Source organism: Aotus nancymaae, unplaced genomic scaffold (genome assembly GCF_030222135.1).
Source record: "Aotus nancymaae isolate 86718 unplaced genomic scaffold, 86718_ANA_hifiasm-v0.15.2.pri h1tg000079l, whole genome shotgun sequence".
Lineage (NCBI taxonomy): Eukaryota > Metazoa > Chordata > Mammalia > Primates > Aotidae > Aotus > Aotus nancymaae.
Genome location: NW_026988494.1, coordinates 9315490 through 9334263, shown reverse-complemented (window position 1 = coordinate 9334263; position 18774 = coordinate 9315490). Strand labels below are relative to the sequence as shown.

The following is an 18774-nucleotide window of genomic DNA, read 5'->3' as shown; positions in this document are numbered from 1 at the left end:
TTTTCTTATAGTAATTAGAGGAAAGAGCAATCAGTCTAGCAGAGAATAGCAGTGGCAAATTTGGCTTGCCAAAGAGGAAACGTCTAGTGAATAAATATGGTGTTTCTGGGAAGTGTATTTGCCTTGGGAAATTTCCTTGATGCATTGCAGTCTCCATATACACAACTGAGCAAGTTATGCCAGACATCATGGAACAGAGGGGCTCAGACCCAACTAATATGCTTGAAGTATATATAGTTTATTCAATGCACTTAAAACATACAGCAAAAATTAAGAGGAAAAAACAGAGATAGGATAAGAGGAAACAACACACACTCAACGAGAGTGTGTAAGTCAGGTGGAGGAACTGCACTACCCAGTCCTCAGTTACACCATGCTTGCAATCCTGTCTCTCTCCCTGCTACATCCACCTTTCCCACTGATGGTGGGTTACCCAGATGAGACGTGAGGTTCAAGCAAGACAGTTTGGTAAATGGAAGGTGACTGGAGCCCACACAAGTTAGCTGTATCAGAGAGATACAGAGGCAAGTCCCATGATCAATAGCTCTAGTTTGCCAATCAGCCTGATAAGCAGCAGTGAGTTTTATTTACATTTCTTGGACAGAGAACATGTGACACGAGAGACATCCCTAGTGGGTGCCAATTTAAGAGTTCATGAAGAGAAGATCCAAGATGGCCGGTTAGGAGCAGCTCAGGATTGCAGCTCCCAGTGAAAGCGCAGAGGGTGAGTGGACACCGCATTTCCAGACGGATTTTTATTGCCCACAGACCAGGAGATTCCCAGGCGTAGGAGTCCCACGGGTTGTGGAGGCTGTTTTGCTGGCACCCCGGCATGGCAGTTTCCAGTGCAGAGTAAACGGGACTGGGTCCCCTTCTAGCCAGCAAGGGTAGCTCCAGGAAGCTAAGGAAGGCAGAGTCGCCCATTCATCTGAAGATTAAAAAAAAAAAAGGGGGGGGACTGAAACGGGGAGCCAGGCCAGGAGATTCCCAGGCAAAAAAGTGCCACGAATCTCAATGCCACTGTTTCAGCTGGTGCAGTGGGTCACCGCATGGGAAATCACACAGATCCCAGTGCCTTTTCAACAGGTGACCAGAACACCTGGGAGAGAGCTGACTGTTCAACTAAAAAAAAAAGGCTCTGAGGCAGGGAGCCAGGTGATCAGGCCCAGCAGGTCCCAACCCCACAAAAAAAAAAAAAAAAAAAAAAAAAAAAAACAGCATTGGAAATGCTCTGGGTTGAGTTTCACAGCAAGCACAGCTGAAGCCAGGATGGTCCAGCTCTGTGGGGGAGGGACGTCCACCATTACTGAGGCACTCCACCACTACAGAGGCAGTCCGCCATTGCTGAGGCAGCCTGCCGTTGTCGAGGCAACCAGCCGTTACACAGAGAGTCCATCATTACAGAGGCAGGCCACCATCGCTGAGGCAGTTCTAACTATATCCATATAAACAGGACTGCAGGGAAGTCTACACAGCAGCTGGGCAGAGCTCACAGTAGCTCAGTGAAGCCTCTGCAGGCAGAGAGTGACTAGGCTGCCTCCTTGCTGGGCAGGGCAAACCTGAAAAAAAAAAAAAAGGCAGCAGCACAACGGAAACTCATAAATAAAGCCGTAACTCCCTGGGACAGAACACCTGGGAAAAAGGGTTTATGAGTTCTGCTGCAGCAGACTTAAACGTACCTGCCCAGCAGCTCTGAATGAACAACAGAGCTCACAGCTCAGCACTTGAGCTCCTATAAAGGAAAGACTCTCCTCACGCAGCTCCCTGATCCCTGTATATCCAAAGAGTCACCTCATAAAGGAGAGCTCAGACTGACATTTGGCGGGTATCCTTCTGGGACAAAGATAGCAGAAGAAGAAACTGGTAGCAACCCTTACTGTTCTGCAGCTGCTGCAGGTGATCCTCAGGCAAGCAGGGCCTGGAGTGGACCTCAGCAGTCCTATAGCAGAGGGGCCAGACTGTTAGAAGGAAAACTAAGAAACAGAAATAACTTCATCATCAACAAACAGGATGTCAACTCAGAGACCCAATCAGAAAGTCAGCAACTACAAAGACAACAGGTGGATAAATCCACAAAGATGGGAAGAAACCAGTGTAAAAAGGATGGAAACACCCAAAACCAGAACACCTCTCCTCCTACAAGGGATCACAACTCCTCACCAGCAAGGGAACAAGGCTGGATGGAGAATGAGTGTGATGAAATGACAGAATCAGGCTTCAGAAGGTGGGTAATAAGAAACTTCTGTGAGCTAAAAGAACATGTTCTAACCCAATGCAAAGAAACTAAGAACCTTGAAAAAAGATTTGACGAAATGCTAATGAGAATGGACAACTTAGAAAGGAATATAAGTGAATTGATGGAACTGAAAAACACAACACGAGAACTTCTTCATGAAGCATGCACAAGTTTCAGCAGCCGAATTGACCAAGCAGAAGAAAGGATATCAGAGGTCAAGATCAACTCAATGAAATAAAATGAGAAGGCAAGATGAGAGAAAACAGGGTAAAAAGGAATGAACAAAGTCTCCAAGAAATATGGGACTATGTGAAAAGACCTAATCTGCATTTGATAGGTGTACCTGAATGTGACAAAGAGAATGAATCCAAACTGGAAAATACTCTTCAGGATATTATCCAGGAAAACTTCCCCAACCTAGCAAGGCAGACCAATATTCAAGTCCAGGAAATACAGAGAACACCACAAAGATATTCCTCAAGAAGAGCAACCCCAAGGCACATAATCGTCAGATTCACCAGTGTTGAAATGAAGGAGAAATGCTAAGGGCAGCCAGAGAGAAAGGTCGGGTTACCCACAAAGGGAAGCACATCAGATTCACAGCAGATCTCTCAGCAGAAACCCTACAAGCCAGAAGAGAGTGGGGGCCAATATTCAACATCCTTAAAGAAAAGAACTTTCAACCCAGAATGTCATATCCAGCCAAACTAAGCTTCATAAGTGAAGGAAAAATAAAATCCTTTGCGAACAAGCAAGTACTCAGAGATTTCATCACCACCAGGCCTGCTTTACAAGAGCTCCTGAAAGAGGCACTACACATAGAAAAGAACAACCAGTACCAGCCACTCCAAAAACATACCAAATGGTAAAGAGCATCAACACAATGAAGAATCTGCATCAACTAAAGGGCAAAACAGCCAGCTAGCATCAAAATGGCAGTATCAAATTCACACATAACAATATTAACCCTAAATGTAAATGGACTAAATGCCCCAATCAAAAGACACAGACTGGCAAATTGGATAAAAAGCCAAAACCCATCGGTGTGCTGTATCCAGGAAACATATCTCACATGCGAGGATACACAAAGGCTCAAAAGAATAAAGGGATGGAGGAAGATTTACCAAGCGAATGGAGAGCAAAAAAAAGCAGGAGTTGCAATTCTCATCTCTGATAAAATAGACTTTAAAGCAACAAAGATCAAAAGAGACAAAGAAGGACATTACATAATGGTAAAAGGATCAATGCAACAAGAAGAGCTAACGATCCTAAATATATATGCACCTAATACAGGAGCACCCAGATACATAAGGCAAGTTCTTAATGACTTACAAAGAGACTTAGACTCACACACAATAATAGTGAGAGACTTTAACACCTAATTGTCAATATTAGACAGATCAATGAGACAGAAAATTAACAAGGATATCCAGGACTTGAACTCAGACCTGGACCAAGCAAACCTAATAGACATTTACAGAACTCTCCACCTCAAATCCACAGAATATACATTCTTCTCAGCACCACACCACATCACACCTACTCTAAAATTGACCACATAATTGGAAGTAAATCACTCCTCAGCAAATGCAAAAGAACAGAAATCCTAACAAACAGTCTCTCAGACCACAGTGCAATCAAGTTAGAATTCAGAAACCAACCCAGAACCACACAGCTTCATGGAAACTGAACAAGTGGCTCTTGAATGTTGACTGGATAAACAATGAAATGAAGGCAGAAATAAAGATGTTCTTCAAAACCAACAAGAACGAAGACACAACATACTAGAGTCTCTGGGACACATTTAAAGCAGTCTCTAGAGGAAAATATAGAGCAATAAGTGCCCACATGAGAAGCAAGGAGAGATCTAAAATTGACACCCTATCGTCAAAATTGAAAGAGCTAAAGGAGCAAGATCAAAAAAACTCAAAACCTAGCAGAAGACGCGAAATAACTAAGATCAGAGCAGAACTGAAGGAGATAGAGACACAAAAAACCCTTCAAAAAATCAATAAATCCAGGAGCTTGTTTTTTAAAAAGATCAACAAAATAGACCACTAGCCAGATTAATAAAAGAGAGAATAACCAAATAGATGCAATAAAAAATGATAAATGGTGTAAGGCCAGTTGCCTCACCAGGAGTTTGGACACACACCAGTCCCCCCTTTTCTGAAAGCTCAGACATGCTCAGACAAGCTCAGACAAGCTCAGACAAGCTTGGGCATGCTCAGACATATTCCCTTCTCCCTGTCTCACACAGCCTGGCCTTCAAACAAAGGCTCGTAACCCTACCTAATAGTAGTCCTGCTTTGCCCACACCCTGCTCTCCCACAACCAATCGAGCTCCTTCACTCCCTATAAAAACCCATGTCTGAGAGGAGTCTGTGCGACTTCTCCTGCCCCTCCTGTCGGACCACAGAACCTCACCCGGGAGCCTGAATAAACCCTTCGCATTGGATCTTCCTGTGCTGACCTCAGTTTCTTCATTTTAAACTCGGCGAGAATAAACCTTACAAATGGTGCCGAAACCCAGGGGGAGTTGTAAGACCCCTCCTGGGGGAGACTGACTCCTCCACTCAAAGCTGGACCAGGGAGCTGCTGTTCCACCACAAGGTAAGACTTCTGTTGCCCATTACCCCACCCGCTGCCCCCGTGGAGTCCCTGTTCAAAACCGTTGCAATGTGAAGGATTCCCACCAGGAGTCCGGGACTCCAGCTGCCGTGGGTCCGGGACCCCGGCTTAGGACCTGAGTGTAAGAGGAGACATCCCTACACTCTTGTTTTCTCCCCATGAGGGGTTTTTTAGGGTCAGGAATTTGAGGGAGACATCCCCACTTTCCTGAACCCTCACCAGTGACCAAGGTGTGGGTACTCAGAAGCCCCATTCAAGCAGCCCTGCCTCATGGCAGAGCCAACCCCCCCAGCTTATACCAAAACCTTTATTTGGAACTAGCCTATTGGCATAAAGGCTCCCGTTACTTAAGAAACTGTATTTTCGGTTACTTTCTCTCTCTCTCTCTCTCTCTCTCTCTCTCTCTCAAGATGGCAGCCACTTTCCATTTTTAACTCTATATATCTCTCTCTTCCTAATTCCGATGTGAGTGAGTGAGTGAGTGAGTGAGTTTATGTGTAGTCCCACGGCCTAACAGCTACGGGGCTTGTGTGGGCCTCAACCCACGGTTCCACGAGGACGTCATAAGGCATAACGGTGATTCGCCTCTGGACTGAAAAGTTCTGAGGTGGCCAGGCCCGGAGGTTATACGGGTACACCTTAACCAAGATGCCCCTGAAATATCCCTTCGGGGACGTGGCTGGGAAGGCATCAGACTGGTCTCGCATCTGGGGGGCACCCACCTTTTGTCCGTCACTCTTATATGTGGTACTGTTTTTATTGTAGCGTCTAATTTGCCATGTGGCAGACAGTCCTAGCCCTGTCTCTTTTTGTTTTCCTCCTTATTATAATCATTGTAGCCTGTAGGTTTTCTCAGCCACCCCCTCCGGGAAAGGAACTCTTCTGCCCGTGTCGGGTATGATATCTGTTCCTATCCCTTCCTCACTTCCGACTGCCCCACAAAAGCCAACTACGGAGAACCAGAAGTCCCGCTTAGACCCTAAGTCACCATTAGGATGCCTAGTCCAAAACCTACCCAAACTAGGTCTTTCCATAAAAAGGAAAAAGCTGCTCGTCCTTTCCACTGTAGCCTGGCCACAGTATCCTCTAGACAACCAGTCCAAGTGGCCTCCAGAGGGCACATTCGACTTTAATGTCCTGACAGACTTAGATAACTTTTGCAAAAGGAACTGTAAATGGTCAGAAATCCCTTACATGCAGGCTTTCTGGTATCTTCGTTCCCGCCCCACCCTCTGTTCCTCTTGTACCACTGCCCAGGTGTTCCCAGCCAAAGAAACCTCCTCTTCACCCTTAGCCCCTCCACCCTCCTCCTCTTCCTTTTCCAACCCCAACACACCTGAGGAACTCTCCTCTCTGCTTGCCTGACCCAATAATCCTCCGCCCTATGACAGACCTCAACCCCCTTCAGCTCCTCCACCTCCTAATCCCAACCTGGCCTCTCCTGTTAGTGCTCACACCTGCTCGCGCTATGCTCCTAACAACGAAACCTTCCTCCTTTGCCCCCTCCGTGAGGTGGCCGGAGTAGAGAGCATTGTCCGAGTGCACATTCCCTTCTCCCTCTCCAATCTATCAGATGCGTATGTAATCCTATCCTCCACCCTCACCTCAGACTAGCAGGACCGGATATTTACCGCAGCCAGAGCTCTTGTAGCAACCCTGAGCCCAGCAGCCCACCAAACATCTTGTGGGGGAGGTTCATCGAAACCCTTCCAAAATGCTTCAAGGGCCTGGTCCAGGCCCTGTTTCAGATGTGGTCAAGAAGGACACTGGGCCCGGCAGTGCCCCTGTCCTCGTCCACCTCCTGGACCCTGCCCAAACTGCAAACAGACTGGACACTGGAAGGTTGATTGCCCGTCCTGGACCACAGGCCCACTCCCTGCACCTCTATGTGAAGAGCAGGCCGGTCTGCAGGAAGCAATCCCTTCACTTGAATTTCTCAGCCTTCTGGACGACTGACGCAGCCCGGACTCGAGGACCCCCATCACCCTTGCCAAGCCCAGGGTAACGCTGTAGGTAGCGGGTAAGTCCATTTCCTTCTTAGTGGATATGGGAGCTAAGTATTCCTTCCTACTCAGGGACTAGCATACCTTCCCAGGTCTCAGTCCTTCTTTACCATTCCTCTACACTCTAAGTCTTTCTCTTTAAAAATCCTTCAGTCAGTCTTCATCCCACTTCTCTACTCAACTCAGCTACTTTGTTTCCTCTTCCATCCCATTCCCCCTCCCCATCCCATTCCTATCCTAAACTAATAGATACATTTGTTACACATCGGGAGGGCCTGTCTAACCTTCCTCTCTCTAGCCCAGACCTTGCCTTTTTGTAAATGGGAGTTCAATAGTGACAGCCAAGGGGCGACAAAAAGCGGCCTATGCAGTAGTTACAGATTCAGCCACCCTCAAGGCATGTCGCCTCCCCAGTGGACCTACAGAATGAGGCCACCTTAACTAACCAACTCAGGCCCTCGAGATGAAGGTGACTGTTAATGATGAAGGTGACGCTGAAGGTGGTAATGATAAAGGTTGTAATAATGACAGTGATGATGATAAGGGTGATAATGAAGGTGCAACAATCCCCAACCTTTCTGTTGGTCAATGCTAGTCGAATCCATAAACTTCACTGGTTGCTTTTATGTGCCTCCCTTAACAAACCCCCCTTAGCCACAGTTCCCCTCTGGACTGGGTTCAACCTGTCTCTGACACCACCCTGACAGGGATCCTGCTGTTGAAGGCACACTCCCAAGATCTTTTCTTCTGCTACGGAACGACTAACAGCTCCAGCTGCAACATGACTGTAAAAGTAAGATCCACCCTTTATGCACCTCCAAGAGGATACTTTTGGTGTAATGGGACCCTAACCAAGGTTATAAATGCCTCCCTTCCCTCCCCTTGCGTACCTGTTACTCTAGTCCCACAGTTAAAGGTATATGGGCAAGCTGAGTTTCTATCCCTCCTTATGCCTCCCCCGTCCGCCGAAACAAACAAGCTGTTTTCCTCCCAGTAGTAGTCAGCCTCTCTTTAGCATCATCTTTAGTAGCTGCTGGAATAGGAAGCAGAGCGATTGGCTACAGTGTCACTTCAGCTGCTCAACTGGAGGACAAGCTCCATGTGGCCATTGAAGCGTCAGCCACCTCTCTGGCCTCCCTCCAGCGACAAATCACATCACTAGTTCAGGTAACTCTCCAAAACCGACGGGCCCTTGACCTACTAACAGCAGAAAAAGGGGGTACCTGTATGTTTCTCCAGGAAGAATGCTGCTTTTACATCAATGAATCAGGCCTAGTAGAAGAGAACATCAACACTCTCCACCACCTCCAGGAGGACCTCCGAAAAAAGCAAAATACAGAAATCTTGTCCCTAAGCTGGTGGCATCCCATGCTTACCTGGCTAACCCCCATCATCACTCCTATCATTGTAATCTGTTTGCTATTACTAATGGCCCCTTTCCTTCTCAGGTTCCTACAAGCTCATATGCAAGAAATTGAATGAGTGGCTGTAAACCAAATGCTACTTCATCCCTTCGTCCGATTCACGGTCGAGGCACCAGCCAACTGACCTGTCCCCCTTACTTCGCCCTATTCAGCAGGAAGTAGTCAGAAAGAGCGGTGCCCTCTATCTATCAATCATCAAAAGGTCGGAATGTAAAGCCAGTTGCCTCGCCGGGAGCTCGGATGCACACTTCCCCACTTCTCTTTTCCAAAAGCTCGGACATGCTCAGACAAGCTCAGAAAAGCTCGGACATGCTCGGACATGTTCTCTTCTCCCCGTCTCGCACAGCCTGGCCTTCAAACAAAGGCTTGTAACCCTAACCTAATAGTAGTCCTGCTTTGCCCACACCCTACTCTTCCACAACCAATCGAGCTCCTTCACTCCCTATAAAAACCCATGTCTGAGAGGAGTCTGTGCGACTTCTCCAGCCCCCTCCTGTCGGACCGCAGAGCCTCACCCGGGAGACTGAATAAACACTTCGCATTGGATCTTCCTGTACTGGCCTCAGTTTCTTCATTTTAAACTCGGTGAGAACAAACCTTACAAAGGGGATATCACCACATATTCCACAGAAATTCAAACCATCATCAGAGATTATTACGAACAACCCTATGCACATAAACTAGGAAACCTGGAAGAAATGGATAAATTCCTGGACACTCTCCTCCTCCCAAGCCTAAACCAGGAAGAAGTCAAAATCCTAAATAGACCAATAACAAGGTCTGAAGTCGAGGCAGCAATTAAGAGCCTACCACCCAAAAATAGCCCAGGACCAGATGGGTTCACAGCCGAATTCTACCAGACATACAAAGAAGAGCTGGTACCATTCCTTCTGAAACTATTCCAAATAATCCAAAAAGAGAGAATCCTTCCCAAATCATTTTATGAGAACAACATCATCCTGATACCAAAACCCAACAGAGACTCAACAAGAAAAGAAAACTTCAGGCCAATATCCATGATGAACATAGATGTAAAAATCTTCAATAAAATACTGGCAAGCCGATTGCAACAGCACATCAAAAAGCTTATCCACCATGATCAAGTAGGATTCATCACAGGGATGCAAGGCTGGTTCAACATATGCAAGTCTATAAATGTAATTCATCACATAAACAGAACCAAAGACAAAAACCACATGATTATCTCAATTGATGCAGAGAATGCCTTTGACAAAATTCAACAGCCCTTTATGCTAAAAACCCTTAATAAACTGGGTATTGATGGAACGTATCTCAAAATAATAAAAGCTATTTATGACAAACCAACAGCCAATATCATACTGAATTGGCAAAAACTGGAAGCATTCCCTTTGAAATCTGGCACTAGACAAGGATGCCCTCTCTCACCACTCCTATTCAATATAGTACTGGAAGTTCTAGCCAGAGCAATCGGGCAAGAAAAAGAAATAAAGCGTATTCACATAGGAAAGGAGGAAGTCGAATTGTCTCTATTTGCAGATGACATGATTGTATACCTTGAAGACCCCATCATCTCAGCCCAAAATCTCCTGAAACTGATAAGCAACTTCAGCAAAGTCTCAGGATACGAAATCAATGTGCAAAAATCACAAGCATTCCTATACACAAATAACAGACTTAAAGAGAGCCAAATCAAGAACGAACTTCCATTCACAATTGCTACAAAGAGAATAAAATACCTAGGAATACAACTAACAAGGAATGTAAAGGACCTCTTCAAGGAGAACTACAAACCACTGCTCAACAAAATAAGAGAGGACACAAACAGATGGAGAAACATTCCATGTTCATGGTTAGGAAGACTCAATATCGTGAAAATGGCCATACTGCCCAAAGTAATTTACAGATTCAATGCTATCCCCATCAAACTACCAATGGCCTTCTTCACAGAACTGGAAAAAAACACCTTAAACTTCATATGGAACCAAAAGAGAGCCCGCATAGCCAAGTCAATTCTAAGCAAAAAGAACAAAGCAGGAGGCATCACGCTACCGGACATCAAACTATACTACAAGGCTACAGTAATCAAAACAGCATGGTACTGGTACCAAAACAGAGATATAGACCAATGGAACAGAACAGAGGCCTCGGAGGCAACGCAACATATCTACAACCATCCGATCTTTGACAAACCTGACAAAAACAAGCAATGGGGAAAGGATTCCCTGTTTAATAAGTGGTGTTGGGAAAACTGTCTAGTCATATGCAGGAAACAGAAACTGGGACCCTTCCTGACACCTTACACTAAAATTAACTCGAGATGGATTAAAGACTTAAACATAAGACCTAACACCATAAAAACCCTAGAAGAAAATCTAGGCAAAACCATTCAGGACACAGGCATAGGCAAGGACTTCATGACCAAAACACCAAAAGCATTGGCAACAAAAGCCAAAATAGACAAATGGGACCTAATCAAACCCCACAGCTTCTGCACGGCAAAAGAAACAGTCATTAGACTGAATTGGCAACCAATAGAATGGGAAAAAATTTTCACATCTTACCCATCTGACAAAGGGCTGATATCCAGAATTTACAAAGAACTAAAACAGATTTACAAGAAAAAAACAAGCCCATTCAAAAGTGGGTGAAGGATATGAACAAATACTTTACAAAGGAAGACATACATGAGGCCAAAAAACATGGAAAAATGCTCATCATCACTGGTCATTAGAGAAATGCAAATCAAAACTACATTGAGATACCATCTCACGCCAGTTAGAATGGCGATCATTAAAAAATCTGGAGACAACAGATGCTAGAGTGGATGTGGAGAAATAGGAACACTTTTACACTGTTGGTGGGAGTGTAAATTAGTTCAACCATTGTGGAAGACAGTGTGGCAATTCCTCAAGGACCTAGAAATAGAAATTCCATTTGACCCAGCAATCTCATTACTGGGTATATATCTAAAGGATTATAAATCGTTCTACTATAAGAACACATGCACACGAATGTTCATTGCAGCACAGTTTACAATAGTAAAGACCTGGAACCAACCCAAATGCCCATCGATGATAGACTAGGCAGGGAAAATGTGGCACATATACACCATGGGGTATTATGCAGCCATCAAAAATGATGAATTCACATCCTTTGTAGGGACATGGATGAACCTGGAAACCATCATTCTCAGCAAACTGACACAAGAACACAAAATCAAACACCGCATGTTCTACTCATAGGCGGGTGTTGAACAATGAGAACACATGGAGGGGAGCACTACACACTGGGGTCTGTTGGGGGGAAATAGGGGAGGGACAGCAGGGGTGGGGAGTTGGGGAGAGATAGCATGAGGAGAAATGCCAGATACAGGTGAAGGGGAAGAAGGCAGCAAATCAAACTGCCACGTATGCACCTATGCAACAATCTTGCATGTTCTTCACATGTACCCCAAAACCTAAAATGCCATTAAAAAAAAAAGTTCATGAATATTGACTGTCACATTCTTCCTGTATATTTGGAGACTCATGCATACGTGTCACCTCTTGTTCCTTTCTTCCTATGTTCAGTGATACTTGCCTTGGTAACTCTATGTCTCACTTTTTGTCTCACAGCTTACTGACATACTTATGCATACCTAGCATAGTTTATGTCTCATATGCTATTTCTTTATTCATTACCTATATCTCATGTTTCTTGTGAATTTCATCCATTATTTTTCTTGTCTTCTAGAGCAGGATTAAATATTCTCAAAGAATAAAAAAGATACAATATACTGTCTGTAAGCAATATTGTTAACTGTGTATATGTTGATTCCTTTACACTCTAGAAGGTATCCTTCCACTTATCCCTCCCTCCATCCGTCTACCCATTCATGCAACAAATACAGCTGGCCCTTTATTTCCACATGTTCAACCAATCTCAAATTGAACACATTGGGAGTGGGGAACCCAATAACAATACAATAATAAAAATAATACTAATAAAAAGCCATACAGTATAAAAACTATTTACATAGCATTTACATTGTATTAGGCATTATAAGTAAGCTAAAGATGATTTAAAGTATATGGCATGGCCGGGAGCCATAGCTCATGCCTGTAATCCCAATACTTTGGGAGGCTGCAGCAGGTAGATCACCTGAGGCCAGGAGTTCAAGACCAGCCTGGCCAACATGGTGAAACCCTCTCTCTACAAAAATACAAAAATTAGCTGGGCATGGTGGTGGGTGCCTGTGATCCCAGCTACTCAGGAGGCAGAGGTGGGAGAATTGCCTGAACCTGGGAGGTGGAGATTGCAGTGAGCCAAGATCTTTCCATTGCCCTCCAACCTGAGCAACAGTGCAAGACTCCATCTATAAATAAATAAATAAATAAATAAATAAATAAATAATAAAATAAAGTATATGGGAGAATATGCATAGATACCAAATACCATGCCATTTCATATCAGGGACTTGAGCATCCATGGATTTTGGTATGGGAGGAGTTTCCTGGAAAAAATCCCACATGGATACTGAGGGACAACTGTATTTGAGCACCAATTTCCAGACACTGGTATAGGCTGTGGAAATCTGAAGATGAAGGTAAGTGAAGCCTTGAAAGGCCCCACAGTTTAGTCCTAAACAGAGGCATAAAAAGAAATGCCCACAATGAGGTGTCATAGGTTTTGTAATAAACATTTGTGTAGACAGTGTCAGGACAAAATAACAATACGGTCAACTTTATAGCGTGTACTGGGTAGAATAGGTGGGGGAGACAGTAATCGGGTCTTAGACGATGTGGTAGAGCTGAGTCTTAAAGGTGGATATGTCTCCTGGGCAGAAGGAAAGAAGATGATAATTCCAGACAGAAAGAACAGTGTGAGCACAGCCAGGGAGCTTTGCAGGACATGCTGAAGTGTCCCATGCCAAGAAGGGGGCCAGAGAGAGGCCAAATGGTGGAAGAACTCAAATTCTAAGAGGACTTTTGGATAGTCTGTTCCTTTAAGTGTTTGATCTTGAAACTTCACAGTGTAAAGCAAGACTCCCAGCTCGTCCCTCTATGAATGATGTGATGTATTATTTGGGAGACCTTAACTTCTCAGAACCTCTTTCTCATTAGTGAAATGGAAATGATCATCCATATAAGCTTGCAAGGTAATTGCAGGGATTGGCAAAGGTGCTGAGAGCCGTGCCTGGCACCTTGAAAGACTCCAGGAAGCAGTAACTATTGTGAATAAAGTCACCACTGGGATGATCACAACCCACAAGGGTTGGGTGAGACATAACACGGTTTTGATTGATCAGACCACAGGACCATTTACAGAACAACTGGTGACACTCTGAGAAACATTCAAATGGTATTATTTGTTCCCATCAGAAAAAAAAAAAAAGAGCTTACAATTATTAACCTGGACAGGCAGCCATACCTAAGCATACCTTGAAATTCTCTGAAAACACTCAGGATAATATGGTGTGGTTTCACTAGTCTGTCCAAAACGTGGAAAGAGTACAGTCTGTTTAATTTTATGACATTTGGGACAGAGCAATTTGAAATCTCCATATTTCCAAGTTAACATCATGTAACATGGGAAATGCTTATCTCAAAAAGATTTGTCTGCGACGAGGCAGCATGGAATAATGCTGGGTCAAGACTGAGATGGGGATATGCCTTTCTTTCAGTCTGGCAGGACGACAATGGAAAATGTCTGTGGATGATTTGTGCTGCCAGTGTCTTCAAAAATGAGAAAGTATGGAGGGAAAAACATGATCCTGGGCAGGGCTGGTAGTGTGAGGAAATGATGATTCAGTGCGTCTCTTTGACCCATGTGGAGCTTTGTTCAAAACTGTGCTGGGCAATTCCTTCAGTATCAGGAAGAGAAACAACTCTTGTCAATAAATTACAGCGGATGTGGGGAAATCATTCCCAGTGTGAAGTCTGGGGCTGAATGAGTCCCTGGAGGTCAGTGCCCACAAAAGCAGCTGCCAAAATTTACATTTTCCCATTTGCCCTCTGGTTCAGAGTGGATATAAATCCACATAATGCAGCCATAGAGCCACTGCTCTGCCTGCCTGCTGGCACAGCACCCGGATCAAGGTTGGGGGAGGAAAGCCTTTGCCCTGGAGGCGCCAGACGTACCTGATAAGTATGGAGTCCAGCTTCATCACAACCATGCACTCTTGCCATCTTTTCTAGATTTTTGGAATCCCCTAGAAAACCTCAGTCCCATCACTATAAATAATTTTTAATTCATTTCTAAATTAGATTGACTGCAAAAGATATTTAAATATATGTACATTTAAATTATACAAATATTTACACATTATAAAAATGTCCAGAGTGGCCAGGTACAGTGATGGTTCACACCTGTAATCCCAGCATTTTGGGAGTCTGAGGTGGGCAGATTGCTTGAGTGCAGGAGTTAGACACCAGCCTGGACAATGTGACTAAACCTGGTCTCTACAAAAAATAAAAACCTAAATGAGCCAGGCATGGTCGCACATGTCTACAGTCCCAGCTACTCAGGAAACTGAGGTGGGAGGATCATCTAAGCCCAGGAGGTTGAGGCCACAGTGAACTGTGATCACACAACGGCACTCCAGCCTGGATGACACAGTAACACCCTGTCTCAAAATAAATAAAAATAAAAAGTACAGAGTATTTAAGTAAAGACAAAATGAAGTAAAAGTCTCCATCTCTGCATTTCTCAACCAAATCCATATCTGCAGAGATAACTGCTAATAATTTGGTATGTATTCTTTCAAACATTTTTAATGTGCATAGCAGGTACCAGCACAAGCTCTGAAGTTAGACTGCCTGGGTTGGAATCTGTCTCTGTCACTTGATAGCCTTGTCACCTGAGACAAGTGTCAAACCCCTCCTCAGCCTCAGTTTTATCATCCTTAGAATGGCAACAATAATAGTATCTTCTCATGGTCTCACTTGTAAGTGGGAGTTGAACAACAAGAACAAATGGACACAGGGAGGGGAACATCACACACCATGGCCTATTGGGGGATGGGCGGACAAGGCGAGGGAGAGCATTTGGACAAATACCTAATGCATGATGCAGAGCTTAAAACCTAGATGACAGGTTGATAGGTGCAGCAAACTACCATGGGACATGTATACCCATGTAACAAACCTGCATGTTCTGCACATGTATCCTAGAACTTAAAGTAAAATTTTTAAAAAAGTATGGATTAAAGGCTTAAACATAAGACCTAACACCATAAAAACCCTAGAAGAAAACCTAGGCAAAACCATTCAGGACACAGGCGTAGGCAAGGACCTCATGACCAAAACACCAAAAGCATTGGCAACAAAAGCCAAAATAGACAAATGGGACCTAATCAAACTCCACACCTTCTGCACGGCAAAAGAAACAGTCATTAGGGTGAATTGACAACCAACAGAATGGCAAAAAATTTTCACATCTTACCCATCTGACAAAGGGCTGATATCCAGAATTTACAAAGAACTAAAACAGATTTACAAGAAAAAAACAAACAAGCCCATTCAAAAGTGTGCAAAGGATATGAACAGACACTTTACAAAAGAAGACATACATGAGGCCAACAAACATATGAAAAAATGCTCATCATCACAGGTCATTAGAGAAATGCAAATCAAAACTACATTGAGATACCATCTTACGCCAGTTAGAATGGCGATCATTAAAAAATCTGGAGACAACAGATGCTGGAGAGGATATGGAGAAATAGGAACACTTTTACACTGTTGGTGGGAGTGTAAATTAGTTCAACCATTGTGGAAGACAGTGTGGCGATTCCTCAAGGACCTAGAAATAGAAATTCCATTTGACCCAGCAATCCTATTACTGGGTATATATCCAAAGGATTATAAATCGTTCTACTATAAGGACACATGCACACGAATGTTCATTGCAGCACAGTTTACAATAGTAAAGACCTGGAACCAACCCAAATGCCCATCGATGATAGACTGGACAGGAAAAATGTGGCACATATACACCATGGAATATTATGCAGCCATCAAAAACGATGAGTTCACGTCCTTTGTAGGGACATGGATGAACCTGGAAACCATCATTCTCAGCAAACTGACACAAGAACACAAAATCAAACACCGCATGTTTTCAGTCATAGGTGGGTGTTGAACAATGAGAACACGTGGACACAGGGAGGGGAGCACTATACACTGGGGTCTGTTGGGGGGAAATAGGGGAGGGACAGTGGGGGGTGGGGAGTTCGGGAGAGATAGCATGAGGAGAAATGCCAGATATAGGTGAAGGAGAGGAAGGCAGCAAATCACACTGCCACGTATGCACCTATGCAACAATCTTGCATATTCTTCACATGTACCCCAAAACGTAAAATGCAATAAAAAAAGTATCTTCCTCATAGATTGTCATAAGGATTAAGTAGATTTATACACATACACACACAGAATGTATGCCTAATACCTAACAACAAGCACTCAACGAATGTTTGCAAAACTAGGACTCAATTCAAGGTGATTTTGAAAGAAAAACATTCCTTAAAGACTTTGTTTCCAAAGAGAGATAAAGTAGAGAGGTTAAGTTTGTTGGGTCAGGCTAAGTTGGACTCTCGGCAATTCTGAGTCTCTTTCTGCCATGGATATTTACCTTTCAAGAGAATGAGTTTCTTATTCTTCCCCAGTAAAAATAACTGATGATGGTTAAGAACATAGTCTTTGGGGTCAGACAAGCTTGCACTAGAAACCCAGCCCCTCTTCTTACTAGTGTTGTGATATGTGATATTGTATTACCTAATTTTTCTGAACTTCAGTATCTTTACCTATATAATCACAGCAGTTTTGTTTCAAGGATTACATGAAATAATGCATGATTGACTTTGCTTTGCTCAGTCAGCACTAGAAAATGGTGGCTATGGTAGCTACCATTGCATAAAGCAAAGGGTTCTGATGTGGTTTGTATGTTTGTCCCCTCCAAATCTCATGTTGAAATGTGATCCCCAATATTGGAGGTGCAGCCTGGTGGGAGGTGTTTGGCTCATGGGGATGGAGCCCTCCTGAGTGGCTTGGTCCCCTCCTCTCTTTAATGAGTGAGTTCTCGCTCTCTTAGTTCCCTTGAGAACTCACTGTTGTAAAGGGCCCGGTACCACTTGCTTTTCCTCTCTTCCTCCCTCTCTCATCATGTGATGCCTGTTCCCCCTTCACCATCTACCATGAATGGAAGCATCCTGAGGGCCTCACCAGAGGCAGATGCTAGTACCATGCTTCTTGTACAGCCTGCAGAACCGTGACCCAATAAATGCCTTTTCTTTATAAATTATCCAGCCTTCGTTAATCCTTTATAACAATGCAACAAAATGGACTAAGACAGGGCTTAATGCTCACTTTTCCTTTCTCCAGTAGAGGCTGAGAGCACAGGGTTGGCACCATCCTCTGAGAAGAATGACTTGACTTGGTTGTACTGGACGTGGCGGATTCACTCATCAATTTTTTTCTATGACCTTTGGCAATCCATCTTTCTTATGTTGGAATAGAGCTTTCTAGTTGACAAAGCACTTTCAAATGCATTTGCTCCATTGCTACGCTTCTGAAGAAGGAAGATAGGGAAGGCATCATAAGCAATGGATTCACTTTGGTTTCCAGGTAAGAAAACTGAGGCTTAGAGAGCATAAATTCCTTGGCCAAGGTCACCTAGCATGTCGCAGGGCCAGAACTGGCACCACCATGCTGTGACAGGGCTGTCCTCCCACTTTTCCAATGAGACCAGTCAAAGGCCACTTGGTAGTAAATGTAGTTTCCCCAGGATGCATGGATAAGTTATGGGCTCTGGGGTGGGGTCTGGCTCAGAGGAGACCCCTAATACACAGGTTGCCATTATTACCAGAGCATCTTTAGAGACTACCACATCTACATCCACCACCATGACTCTATTTTAATCCATTATTTTCCTGTGTGGCTGATGAAGCTACCAATACTGATATAAAATGGTTATGAACACCAGGACAAAAAAATATATATCTTTTCCTTACCAAAATGATCTATATGTGGAGAAGTGTGCCTCTCCCTCTTCTATTCCATTCTCATATTTTCAATCGGGAGAGATTTTGCTTGAGAAACACAGTCAGGACAATTTCCATCTATAACTGCATTGTAAGGAAGAGGATAATGGAAATTTCAATGAAAACGCCAACACAATACGAATAGGAATCAGTTCTTTTGCAATAGGAAGCAGCTACTTTGCTCAACAGGCAACAAACCTTTTGCTTGTAGTCATGAAAATGATGATTGTCTCCAGCTCCACTGAGATTTAACCAAGAACGAAAAAAAAGAATTTTAAAAGTTCAGATGTAGTTCATTCAGAGGTTTGTCTCCAGACTTCAAGAACATTTCCATTTTTCAAAAGGGCACACAAAGAAAGAGGCTAGATTCCTGTACAAAAGAACACAGATTCTCTAGATCATAAGGAGCGTCTGAGCCAATGGGCTGTTAGTTGTCTGTGCTTTGTGTCTCATGACTGTGAAACAGCAGGATTGACAATG

General features: G+C 43.9%; 1 long non-coding RNA gene across 1 annotated transcript in view; it reads left to right on the top strand.

The window, feature by feature from the left end:
- Positions 1-9694, top strand: part of LOC105728403 (uncharacterized) — a 159379-nt gene extending 149685 nt beyond the window's left edge. Inside the window, exons 4-7 of the long non-coding RNA XR_010339598.1 lie at positions 605-724; positions 4656-4849; positions 6808-6887; positions 7578-9694. This is a non-coding gene — a long non-coding RNA (uncharacterized LOC105728403). The remainder of the gene's footprint in view (positions 1-604; positions 725-4655; positions 4850-6807; positions 6888-7577) is intronic.
- The last annotated feature ends 9080 nt before the right edge of the window (positions 9695-18774 follow it).